Source organism: Protopterus annectens, chromosome 4.part1 (assembly GCF_019279795.1).
Source record: "Protopterus annectens isolate FY-2018-M chromosome 4.part1, PAN1.0, whole genome shotgun sequence".
NCBI lineage: Eukaryota > Metazoa > Chordata > Ceratodontiformes > Protopteridae > Protopterus > Protopterus annectens.
Window position 1 is genome coordinate 794,615,639 of NC_056734.1, and position 13,925 is coordinate 794,629,563.

The 13,925-nt window shown below is 40.9% G+C and overlaps 1 protein-coding gene across 1 annotated transcript in view; it reads right to left on the reverse strand.

Annotated features, from left to right (window-relative positions):
* Window positions 1-13,925, reverse strand: part of LOC122801059 (arylacetamide deacetylase-like) — a 206,990-nt gene that overhangs the window by 22,184 nt on the left and 170,881 nt on the right. The window lies entirely within an intron of this gene.

The following is a 13,925-nucleotide window of genomic DNA, read 5'->3' on the forward strand; positions in this document are numbered from 1 at the left end:
GCTGTGATCATTTTTTGTTTGTGATATAAACCACAACTAAATCAATCATTGTTGAATTAGATGCATTTCTGTTTTCCTAAAGAAGATGACTGTGATGATATAAAGCATATTACTGAAGAGGATTAAGGCTATAAGCTTTTAACAAGCTATTTTCTGAAGGTCAGGGTTTGATTTTTTTCAATCTTCATTTGCCCCCCGTGCTACTCTAAGCAAGTCACAACAGTACAGTTCTACTTGGTCACCTCTGACAGGGGATTACTATTTTAAATGTGTTAACATTTACTGCAAACAAAAGAAATAAGTAACCCTAGACTTTGTTTTAATAAGGAAGGGAATGCAAACATTTCCCTCATGACTTGAGATATGGGGGGACTGCAGCCCCCACTTAAAACAAATGGGGTATGACTTTTTTCCTTAGCAGAGTTTTATTCTGACTGTGTTGTTACACTTGCAGAAAACTCATTCAGCCTATAGCACTGCAGTAAGTAATATATGTAAATGTGTAGAATGGATATTCTATAAATTAATGTGTTCTAATGAAAATAAAATTATAAAATTATAACACTTTGCTGTGAAAAGCTAATGCACTGTTAGGCAAACAATGCATTTCAGCAGCTTACCTGCACAAAACATAATTATCGTTTGTATAATTAAAAACGACCAAAAGTAACCACAGTGTCAGTTATAACTAAAGAAAAAAAGTCTAAAACATACACTGTAAGCAGCAGGAATCACTTGTAGTTAGCCAGTTCTTCAGTGCAATCTGTTTTTATTCTTCCACATAAAAAACATACAGATTGAGTGCTTTCATCCCCTGAAACTGGGAACTTCATCAGAATCTAATTGCACTCCATGGTGCATTCATTTAAACACTGTTTAAAACAAATTATGTCATCACTCTTATGTGGTGTTACCCATGTAACAGACATGGCGCAGACAGCCAAAAATAGAAACCGGATGCATTCAATTAATACGATTAGGCATCATGCAAACCAGTTAAGTGACATTACACTGAGGTTAACAGTGGCAAGTTAAAAATGAATACTAAGATAAGATAAGTTATCTAACTAATCCTGTGACAGCATGTGTTAGATGTTCATCTACAGTGCAGATGGTCCAGGGTTCTTGTACAGGGTGAGCAAACTGTTGTGACATTGCAGATTATAGAAATGAAGTGCAACATACACAAGTGCTTTCTCAGCCTTCTTGTGGCAACAGCTGTAAGTGTTGGACTAGTATTCACATGGTTCAGAGTTTGAAAACAGCAAATTCCATACACTTTTAATGTTGTTCCATATCGCATTATATTTAGTTTCACTGATAACACTTGACATAATGTAGCTGATATTAATATTTAGATATATGGGGCCTGGGACACTAATATTGCCTCAGTAATTTGCCTGTTTTATTTATCTATGAATTGTGCATGTATTATGAAATGTATGACTGTAGTATACTTTGTAGTATGTTCATGGAAGTATATTTTTACTGTCCCATTTGAGTAACAGAGTTGCACAAGTGCCTGTATATTAAATAACCCTGCAAACTGCATTATTTACCACTATTGTTTATTGCTTACCATTCTGCAAACACAGTACGCTACAGTGCGTTGGTTTGCACAATGCTAAGTGGTGCACAACATTTTCAAGTGTTACAAAATCCAGTCAGTGCATGCTTTCAGTAAGTGCAATGCATGCAATTGGTGGAAAAACATGACATATAAAGTGTAATTGGTGGGAAATGCTCATTATAAATTGGGCTTTAGTAGGCATGGCTGGTATTTCTGGAGAGAGTGTTCTCTTTCAAGGGTAAAAGTGGCATGTTCAGGTGTCCAAAGTCTTTGCTGGACTCCTAGTTAAGGACCACGAGCCATGGCTGTTGTAGAGGGACTATTCAGGATGTCAGTACAAGTCTGAAGTCTGGAACAGTTTGGCCAGGTCTTTAACCAGTGACACAAGTATCCTCCACACTGGTAAGCAATGCCGTCATCATTATAATGATCTCTGTAGGAGTCAGAGGGATACTCTTGATCAATGGCTCAGGGAATGTCAAGCCACACAGATGTGTACATAACTATAAATTGCATTGGCTAATTTTAAGAGTTAAAGCCGATTATAGCCAAAACTGGTATTCATAATGGCATTCTGTTTTGTTTTGTTTTTTCCACAGCTGCTGTAGACCAGGCCTCAAATGTTAGATCCTATGCTGTGCGGCTGGCAAGGATGCGAGAAGCATGTGGTATGCGTGCATCAGAAAACTACTATTATTGTAGCTTTACAACTTAGACATCTTCATTGGTATGTAATATTGTTGCATAATATTGAGCATGCATATCTCAACCGTAAAAGCAAGTAGGCATGCCTTAGTCTCTAGCACAAAGCAATAGTTTGATATTTTCAAATAACAATGAGCATGCATCTCTAAAGTGTAAAAGGGAAAGCACGAATGCATTACTCTGTAGGACAAAAAAATACACTACTACAGCAGTCAGTGGTTGCGGGTTCCATCCCCACTTTTCCAAAATATACAATCCTGTTAGGGTTTCATCATTATTGCAGGCTCACTTCAGACCTGTATATCTCTGCCATGAATGGCCTGCTTGAAGGTGCAATCAGCTTAATTGGAACATGCATACGTGCAATATATGCAATATATGCACACATAAAGGATTGCTGGATGCAATCTGTAATACAGAATGCATCTGTTATGATCTGGGTAGTCTTCAAAGTAATAAAGAAAGTTATTTGTAGATGGTAGTTTTTAAAGTCAAATGTAACAGAATAGAGTGGAATAATTGTATTAAACTTTGCATGTCACATATGAAGTTAGTAATGTTCTCCTTTTTTGCTATCACCCCGCCCTTTCTCTTCTCTTTTATTTGCCTTTATTTTTCTTATTATTTCTCATATTTATATTTTTCTTTGTCTTGTCTATCTATCTATATATCTATATATATATATATATATATATATATATATATATATATATATATATATATATATATAGAGGTCTACTTCAGATAATCAAAATACCACTTATCCAACTTTCAAACTGCCGAGATGAAAAGCACCAAAAACCACACCACAACAAAACACAAAAACTTGAACCACATGAAACCCTTCCCCACCCAACTAAGTATACCAACTCCGAGATTGCACTACAGTGTGGAAATGGGTAAAGTTCACCACAAGTGGTCATTTAAGTGGATTTTCAGTGCTTTCGTCTCAGCAATTTAAAAGTCAGGTACATGGTATTTTGATTATGTAAAGTAGACCCATATATATATATATATATATATATATATATATATATATATATATATATATATATATATATAAAATTCTAATTTGTGTTTCTTTGTTGTTATAGAATTTTTTTATGACATTTTTAATAATTTTTGGTTATTTTTTATTTCATGTTTATTTATTTATTTTTTTTACTACAGCCCAGCATGGTAGGCAGGTCCCTTGTAATCCTCCTGCCCTCACTCCACCAACTACAGCATGGTGTCCCATCACATCTGGTGCACTACCTGGCAGCACCCCCTCTGCTGCCCCTGCACTACCTGATCCTTCAGGTAGTTCTGCCACAGAGGATAGGCCTGTAGCTTCCTCTGGGAACAATGGCAGAGGTGGTGACTTTATTACCTGTGCTCAATTGCCAGGTATAGTGTGGGGGATTGCACAGTGCACTGTGGGTACATGCTTCAACCAGGCTAACTTCGAGTCCAAATTGGCCACATCCACCAAGGGGAATCACAAGGCCTTCTTCACGTCTGTCTGCAATCTCAAATACAACACCCAAATCTGCTCTGAACTGGTGGTCAATAACACCACATACACAGACGTCATAGATATAGCCAACCTGCTGCCAGACGGGTTCGGTGAAAAATTCACCCCCCCTGTCTCCCCCATCAGTAAACCAGGATATCCCCAGCACCTACCCCCTCCCCTCATCACCAGGGAGCAGGTTCTTAATGCCCTCTCAGAGGAAAAATATACAGTCTCCTTGGGACCCAATAGCATCTCTGGCTATATCCTACATGACCTCAGGCATGAGCTCTCAGCTCCATTAGACATGCTATTCAACCAAAGACTGAGCACTAGCCTCATCCCAGCTGAATGGAGGACAGCCACTGTCATCCCTCTAACACAAAGGTGGAGCATCCACTGATCCAGGCAATTATAGGCCCATCAACCTATCTTGCCTGATCTGCAAGGCTATGGAAAGCATTATCATGGACCTTATAAACAAGGATATTGGCAACCTCCAAACACTTGACCCCACACAGTTTGGTTTTGTCAAAGGGAGATCATGCCTGTTAAACTTGGTTGACTTCTTAAACACAGTCAGCAAAGCAATGGACAAGGGTAAGATGGTGCACACCGTCTATCTTGACCTAGCTAAAGCCTTTGACACTATTCCTTACCAGATGGGTAGCTAACTGGCTCACTGATAGAGCCCACTCAGCCAAAGTAGGGGAAGCCAACTCTAGTAGTAGACCCGTAATGAGCGGTGTACCCCAAGGATCTATCTTGGGGCCTCTACTGTTTGGGATATACTTTTCTGAGGTGAAAGCCAAAACCAGTGGGCTGTGGCTGACCAAGTTTGCAGATGACTGTGAGCTGGGCACTGTTTTAAATTCCCCTAGTGATATGAACATCCTCTAATAGGGCCTTACCCAAACTAATGACTGGTGCAGAAGCATGGCCTCAAACTAAATGCCAAGAAATGCATCATTATCCCCTTTAGGGAAAATGTCACCCCCACTAATTATCACATTAATAACAATGTACTAAGCAAGCAATCTGTCATGAGGGACTTAGGCACCCAGGTTAATAGCAACCTGACTTTTGATCATCACATTGCCTCTGTTGTAGAGAAGGCTTTCTACATGGCCCACCACATAAATAAGGGTATTCCATCCTGGAACAAGGAGGTCATAACATCCCTATATCCCTCCCTTATCAGACTCATTATCAAGTATAATGTCCCCTTCAGCATGTACCTTGCCAAGTACATACAGCAGTTGGAGAGACCACAGAGTTTCCTGACCAGGAAACTCCACGGTGTCAAACACCTATCCTATACAGATAGGCTAAAAGCCCTGTTCCTCTACTCAATTTCATACAGACTGCTCAGAGGTGATGTGTCTAGCATACAAGGCCATTTCAGACCTAGCCTTGTTGGAGTTGCTGCATATCTGTAAGACGAACTCTACTCATTCAACCTGCTCACAATGCCTTAACCTGGTCTGTGACATTAATAGAACTTGTGGGCAGGATAGATTTGTGTCCCAAAGACTCCCCTGTTTGTGGAATAGACTCCATCTTCATGTCAAGCAGACTACCTCTATAGCCCTCTTTAAGAGGAACCTGGACAACTGAATGAGAAATAGAAAAGACACCCCTGGGATCCCACCTGTGTCCCTGCTGGACAGGGGAAACAGGTGCTGACTTTCTAGGAACATGGGTAAAATTCTTGGCTAGGCTTATAAGCACCTCCGGGCCAATTGCCTACTATCATCCTATGAACCTATGACCAATGACAGGTACTGTATCCCTTAGAATGGCTCCAGAAACTTAGCCAATTTCAGTAAACCATTTGTTCTTTATATAGTGATATCATCCTAGGCAATGGTATAATGTTGCTCAAACATAGGGACATACCTGCCTGGGACACATATTTAGATAGCTCAGTCATATCTGTGTTCATACATTTCATAGAGGTACATTTCAGGATGTGCGTACTGACATGAAGAATGATGGATTAATAGCTGGACTTCTTGATGAGAGACTTGATTGCATGTGTGATGTGACAACTACTTGTGCCAGACAGCTGACACTAATGTTATCCTCGTTTAACCTGGTGAGTGGGGCATCTGTATGTCTCACTATACAGTAAACTATAAGGAAAACCTTTGGAATAGATGACCATTACTTTAAGCACTTCTATGGTGAGACACTGGTGCTAAATTTTCTATGTGTATTGTGTGCTTTGGGTGTACTGTTAGGTGTAGCTTGTGTGCATTTTGGATGCCTCTGCAGTGTATGTAGATTTCTGGAGACTACCTCTGTACATGCTGGTTTGTTTTGGGTGCATATTACAGATAGGAGTTAAGGTGTGTGAGCTGACAACCTGTTAATGTTGCTCTTCTGGAAGCAAGAGAGCAGTGATTCCAAAATCTTACTTTAGGTGGATCTCTCACAAAGTGTACTTCAGTGATTTAGGAATACAGCCTTGCCCGTGCACATGAGGCATTATCTGCACCGAGTCAAAAAAAAAAAAAAAAAAAAAACGCCTACTACAAGGGTGCAGGTGGGGTTTCTCCAAAAACAAATGTCATAATATTTAGCTATCAATACTCAAACAGAACTGGATTCAGCCAGTCTACTCAAATGTATAGTGTGGCCAACAGAAATGCAACAGAATACAAGCAGAACATGTCATTTTCTTTTGTTCATTATATTACATAGGCAATAGAGTCAAAAGTCTCACAATATTTTCTTAAGTTAATTAGAGCAAAAGAAGAAAACAGCAGAACTGAGTTTTTCTTTACTAAGTAAAAGCAGCAGCTGGATGTACCACAGGGCTTTCACTTCACTATAAAGCAGTGCATAAAAGCAATGCAGCGTGTATGTGCATACATTAAAATGAACACAAGCTCCATCACACAAGTTTGACATTTACAGGACTGCAGGTGAACTTATAGCAGATGACATCAGCAGACCATGTGGGAGACAAGAGGTGGAGAGCTACATGAAGTGCATGTGTAGGCTTGTGTGAGTATCAACATATGTAGCAATTTATGCCACTGGAGAAGTAGCTGCAGGATACCACATCTACTTTGCTAATATGACACACACACACACACACACACACACACACACACACACACACACACACACACACACACACACACACACACACACACAGTTTACTGCAGTGAAAATATAGAACCCCTACATATCTACATGCACAGATTACAGAACACAGTACTTAACACAAGTGCTATGGCACAAGTCTGATTTATAAAAGAAAGCAGGTGATCTTATAGTACTAGACATCAGCAGGCCATGTGGAGAACAACAGCTTGGTAGGGCTGCCTAGGCAGACAGCTTCATAGAATCATATGAGGCTACTAGCTGAATATCACTACACTGGTAAAAGCCTAGCTGTGTAACAACAGAACTACCCTTATTGAGCATAGCTGGATGTTTGATTTTTGCAGTGCAAGGCTATGATCAACACCAACCAGCCCTCTCCATGAGGGAGGACTTGGAATTATATAGCACACTTTGTACTGTGGTTGATATATGTGTGGTAAAGTTAATGAGACCCCAGGGTTGTGGTGACTGATGGTGGTGGGCTAACACATGGATGTATTGTAAATATATGAAGTACAGTTTGGTCAGGCCCTTATTTTACACATGTATTTTTATGCTATACAAAGGAAATGTACAATAAACAACAATAATAAGGCATCATCTATACAGTTCAACAGCACAGCAAGCACCAAGCTGCAGTTAACAAAGTGTACACACATGCGAGATGCACCTGTTTGCACATAGGTAAAAAGTCCACAAACACAAAATGCTTTGCTAAAATCTCAGTTAGTATTATCTAAAATATACCTACTACTAAAGCCCAGTACCATCTATACTCCAGGCCAGGTATTTATGAAAGCTAAAAAAAGTAATTGAATGTTTGCATTTTCTCTGTTTGGCTGTCTTCTTCTAGGGAATCCTATTTTTCCCTGTTTTCACAATGATGCACTTTGGGCAAACAGGATAAGATAAGCTCAACCAAACCTGTGTGTGGTAATACTGTTTTAGGAATGAAGCACATCTCGCAAAACAGGAATTAAAAAGAAGACAGAAGGAAAAGTTTATATAAATAACAACACAGATGGAAACTCTGTAAAAGCACAGTACAAAATGATTGTACACATCAAAAATATCTGCATATGTCAGGGTTTGAACCCTCAAACCAATATAGCTTTAGAAAACAAGGGGGATGCCTTAGTCCTCTTTGCCACACAAACATCTTTGCAGCAAAGAAGTGAAGTCATTCTTCACACAACCAACTGTATTAGAATGTACACTGCTATCAATCAGTCAGCTATAATTTGTACATTTAACAAGGGTACAGTCCTCTTTTTTGGGGGAAGGGTGCAAGCTCAGTTACAGTTATGATGTAAAGAAGCCTGAAGTCAGAAAATGCAACATGTATCATCACTTTATAACTTCTTTGTGTAATGATTTGCCAGTACAGAGTTATGGTACTAAACTGAGGCCATGCAGTGAATATTAGTATTCTTTACAGATATGACTGTGTGAATATTTCATGCCTAAGGCCTACTAATTACTAATGGACACAGGTAAGTAACATAAGTGTCTGGTGTCACATGTCAAGGTACTTTCTATACTAATCCACACTATTTACCTGCTTAGTGTATCAAGTTAAGAAATATAAGGATATGTCATAATATTATTAAAGAATACACTCTTCTAGGGTTCAGGACATACCTTGAAAATGCAGCAATTGACATACCTTTAGTTTGGGGTTGAGTCTGTGTGATGCAGGCAGTACACAGACAATACATGGGGAGGTTAAGGTTGTGCGAGTTGCCTGGAATCAATATTACTATATGTATGTGAGTAGGAGAAAGGTATTGGGTCCCTAGGTGGCCAGTGAATGTGCTATGCATTGTCTCTTAGCCAAAGCAAGGGCATACTGAGCATGCTTACGTCTACCTACAGCAACAGCAGATGGTGGTTCTTCCTCCAAGTCTTCTGACTGTGGCTGGAATGACCTAGCCAATGGTGGAGGAATGTGTGTCCTTTCCTCTTGCTGATCCCACTGCAGCTCTTTCCACAGCATCACTTTGTGGTGCATAGCACATATTGTGAATATCTGTGTACATGTGCTTGGTACTACAGGGCTCTACCAGATATATCTGGGCACCTGAACTGTAACTTCAGCGACCCAAACAAACACTCTGTGATGTTTCTAGCTTGACCATGTGCCTCATTATAGCTTTCTTCCATGTGTGTGTGTGTGTGTGTGTGTGTGTGTGTGTGTGTGTGTGTGTGTGTGTGTGTGCGCACACTTCTGATGGGTGTCATCAGCCACGGTTCCAGGGCACAGCCAGCATCCTGCAGTAAATGGCCCTGTGGGATTTCCCCCCTAGCAAACATGTGGTATAGCAGTGATGTGTGCCAGAAATGGGAATCATGATAACTGCCAGGGTTGCCAACATACACATTCAAGATAATTTCCTGGGCATTGCCCAACACTACAACCTGTGAGAGATGTACTCACATAGCCAAACTGGAAGCAAAGCACTCTCCACCCAAGATTGTGCTAGACAGTCAAGAGGAGAAGGTTAACACCTGCACTACACCTCAAGCAACACATAGCCCTTCTAAACCCACACCACCAACACCCTCACATAGCAACACTAAACCCTCATATGTGGAGGCCCTTAACAGTAATCTGCCCAAGCAACAAGGACCTCTGAAGCTGAAATGCAAACAAACACCAATCACAACCAAAGTGTCACATAGCTCACAACACCAGTGTGCCACCCAACAAAAGCCCCTACGGCAAGACAACGTACTCAACACTTTAGTTATAGGTGACTCTGTTGTCAGGTACACTGATGTCCCACTCACCAGACTGAACAAGGAGAAAATTACAGTCAGCTGTCTGTCGGATGCCAGGATCTGCCACATAATGCATGCACTCAAGTCACTCCACAAGTACAAATATGACTCTGTCATTGTCCATGTTGGAGTGAATTACTTGAGATGTACCTCCCTGGACTACATGAAAAGAGACATGGAAGAGCTCTCAGATTATGTGGCCCAGGCAGGTATGACCCTAGCCCTGAGTAGCATCCTGCCTTCTCCGAGAATGAAAAAAACACCAACTGAATAACAAGTAAAAAATAAGTAGAAAGGAACCATTTGTTGAGCAGAAACAAGTTTACTAAAATAAATATAAAACACTCAGTACATAGATACAAAAAGTAATTGCTTTCGTCAGGCACATAGACCAAACTTCTTCAGACAATTCAATAATATAACAGTTCAGCTTATATAACACTCCCACCCCCAGTAATTACTTACTCAACTGAAATCAGTACAATTGAATTAAGTTAATCAATATTGCAAGCAATGCACATCAAAATCATAAAATAAAATAAAATGAAAAATAAAAATAAAAATAAAACAGACCAGTATTATATACTGACTAAATAAGAATGTTATGTTAAATGTATATTTGTGCTCAATACACACACACTTTTTTCAATAAAAAGTTTCTTTATCTATCCCAGAATGATACCACAGTATAAGGACAAAATGATTGACTTCAACAATTGGCTAAGTTTCTGGTGTCATTCAAAGGGGAACCAGTAACTGTCTGACTGGAATGATATGATCAACAGACCATGATGCTTTGCCAGAGACGGTCTGCACCTGTCAACCCTGGGATTCAGATTACTGGCTAAGGCTCTTGCCACCCCTATAGTGCCTTTTTTATGCAAAGTTCATAGGACAAAACCTCCACTGTAACTGGTACAAGCATGCAAAATCTGAAGGTAACGCTACTCAATGCTAGAAGTCTAAACTTCAAAATGCACTCTCTTGAGGAACTCCTAAAAATGGAGAACATTGATATCTGTACAGTAACTGAGACCTGGTTCAAGGCTCCAGAGAGCACCCCTGCAATACCAGGCTACAACTCTTACCACACTTTTCAGCCACCAAACCAGGACTGAAACACTAAAGGTGGAGGAGTGTCCATATTCACCAAAGATATTCACAGCACCAGGCTAGTTGCCCAATGCAATGCATCTGAAATTCTCCATGTGCAACTAACACTAGGTAAGACTGCAATCCAAATTGTAGCTTGCTACAGATTCCCTACCATGCTCCAAGATTCTCACTACACATTTCTAAACATACTGGAAAATATTAAGTTACAACCAAACACCCTAATACTGGGTGATTTCAACTACCCTGCCATTAACTGGGAAAACTACTTGTGTACCAACACCTTTGTGCAACGCTTCTTGGAATTCATAAATTCCAATGCCCTGGATCAACTAATCCATAGTCCCACCAGGGGCTACAATATACTTAACCTGGTAATGACCAACATGGGAAATTGATGCTCCATACCTATGGTCACCCTCTCGTTGCTCAGGACTGACCATAAGCTAATCACCCTTGACATCCACATCCCTCCCCTGTCCCCCAGTAAGGAAACCTCCATAAAAAACTTCTCCAAAGCCAACTTCATGCTACTCAAGTCAGAAGTGACAAACTTCATGACACCCATGCAGACGGGAACTGAAAGTTCGACTGCTGAATCCTAGACTAAGGCACTGTATGAGCACATCCACTCATGCAAGAATTGTGTCATCCCAAATAGAACCAAGATGCTCTCCTACAAAAAAGGAAGCAAATCTGGTGGTTCCCAACCATAAACAAACTTTACAACAAAAGGAAGAAACTGTTGCAAAAAAGAGGAAAATCCCAGAATGCAAAAAACTCCGTTACCAGTCTCAGTAAGAAGCTGAGATCTCTCATAAATTCCTCCAAAGCTAGTTACAAAAATAAAATTGCCAAAGATTCCAAAGACAACCACAAGACATTCAAGAGCTATGTCAAGAATCTAAATGGCAATGCTCAGATCTGCTCTGAGCTACAACAGAATGGCATTAAATATACTGATCCCAAGGATATTGCCAATATCCTGGCAGACTGATTCAGTGCCAACTTCATCCCCATCTCACCCCCTAAAGGGCCCATCTCAATACCAAAAGATTGCCAAATTCCAGTAATAGTGGCCACACAGGTAAAACTCGCACTCTCCAAAGCTAAGAATATAGCATCTGTGGGACCAGATGACATCCCGGGCTGTGTGCTACATGAACTACAAAATGAACTGGCACCTGACCTAAGTGTCATGTTTAATCATAGCCTCAATTCAGGCTTTGTGCCCACTGAGTGGCGCACAGCTACAGTTATCTCACTCTACAAGGGGGGATCCACCTTGGATCCTAGGAACTACTGCCCTATCAGTCTGATGAACCTGATCTGCAAGGCAATGGAACATATTATCATGGAACTTATAAACAAAGACGTTGGAAACCTTCAAACACTGGACCCCACTCAGTTTGGGTTCGAAAAGGGCCGATCTTGTCTCCTGAACCTGATTGAATTCTTTGAATCAGTCTCCAGAGCTGAGGACGAGGGTAAGGGGGTCCACACAGCCTACCTGGACCTTGCACCAAGGCCTTTAACACCATCCCCCACTCTGGAATCATAGATAAACTTACTAAGCTGGGCATTAATCCCTACATCACTCGATGGGTTGCCAACTAGCTTTCTGACAGAACCCACACTGTAAAAGTATCTGACTCCAAATCCAGCTCCAGACAAGCAACAAGTGGAGTACCTCAGGGTTCAGTCCTGGGACCACTCTTGTTGGGTATCTACTTCTCTGAATTACAGGCAAACACTAAGGGACTCTGGCTAACAAAGATGATTACAAACTGGGAGCCACTATTGAATCCCCAAATGATGTGGATATTCTACAAAAGGGCCTTACAGAAACAGATGCTTGATGCCAGATCCATGGGCTCAAGCTCAATGCCAAGAAATGTATAGTTATCCCCTTTGGGAAGAAACATGTACCCATGAATTACCACATAGGTGGCAGTACACTAAACACCGAAAGTGTGATAAGAGACTTTGGAACACAGGTGGACAGTGGTCTCACCTCCAATAACCACATTGCCACAACAGTCAGGAAATCCTTCTATGTGGCATAATCATCACTAAGGGCTTTTCTTCCAGAAAAAAGGAGGTCATTGTCCCACTGTACACATCCCTCATTAGACCCATTATAGAATATAATGCCCCATTTGGTATGTACCTCTCAAGACATCTGCAACAACTGGAAAGGCCTCAGAAATACCTCACTAAAAGAATCACAGGCCTAAAGCAGATGCCATATGCTGACAGTCTAAAAAAACTCCAGCTATACTCTGTCGCATATCGTCTACTCAGAGGTGATCTCTGCTTAACATACAAGGACATGTCAAACCCAGAGCTGTTGGACATGTTACACTTAAAGAAATCCAAATCTGTCAGAGCCACATGCTCCAGGGATCTAAACCTTGTCATCACAATGAACAAAACATGCTGGAGGGATAGGTTCCTGACCCAGAGACTCCCCAGACTCTGAAATAGATTGACCATACATATCAAGCAGAGCGCCTCTTTGACCCTCTTCAAAAGGAACCTTTACGATTGGATGGGAGATAGAAAATTCACCCCAGGGATAAAGTCAGTTGCCCTGCTAGACAGGGATCCAGGGAAGAAAATATTGTGGAAAGAAATAGCCACGGAATTGTTATGGCTAGGCTTGTATAGTCCCTAGGGTCGATAGCCTAGTACCAACCTATGAACCTATGAGTTGGCAGTTGATGGCATGGTATCCATTGTGGTTAATGTAGATTCTACCCTGCTCACCAGGTGGTGCCTTAATGTATACATGAATGCAATCTATGGCACCAAGTACTTCAGCCTATAGCACACTACACAGGAAAACAGTTGCATATGGCTGGCTCTCACTTCAGAACTATGGGGACAATATATGTGCTCACTGGCATGTATGAGCATAGCATCCAGGAACTGGTGGAGGATCCTGGATGCTGATGCCTATGACACACTCATCATGTCCCCAGCTTGTCTTTGAAAAGTACCTGTAGCTAATATTTTAACAGCTACACATACCTTAGTTCCCAATGGGATGGATTCCCCTCTGCCTTCACTCCCAGATTTCTGCCTCATACAGAAGTACAGGTCATACTGCTGTTTTGTAAATCTTACTTTTCAGCTTCTTTG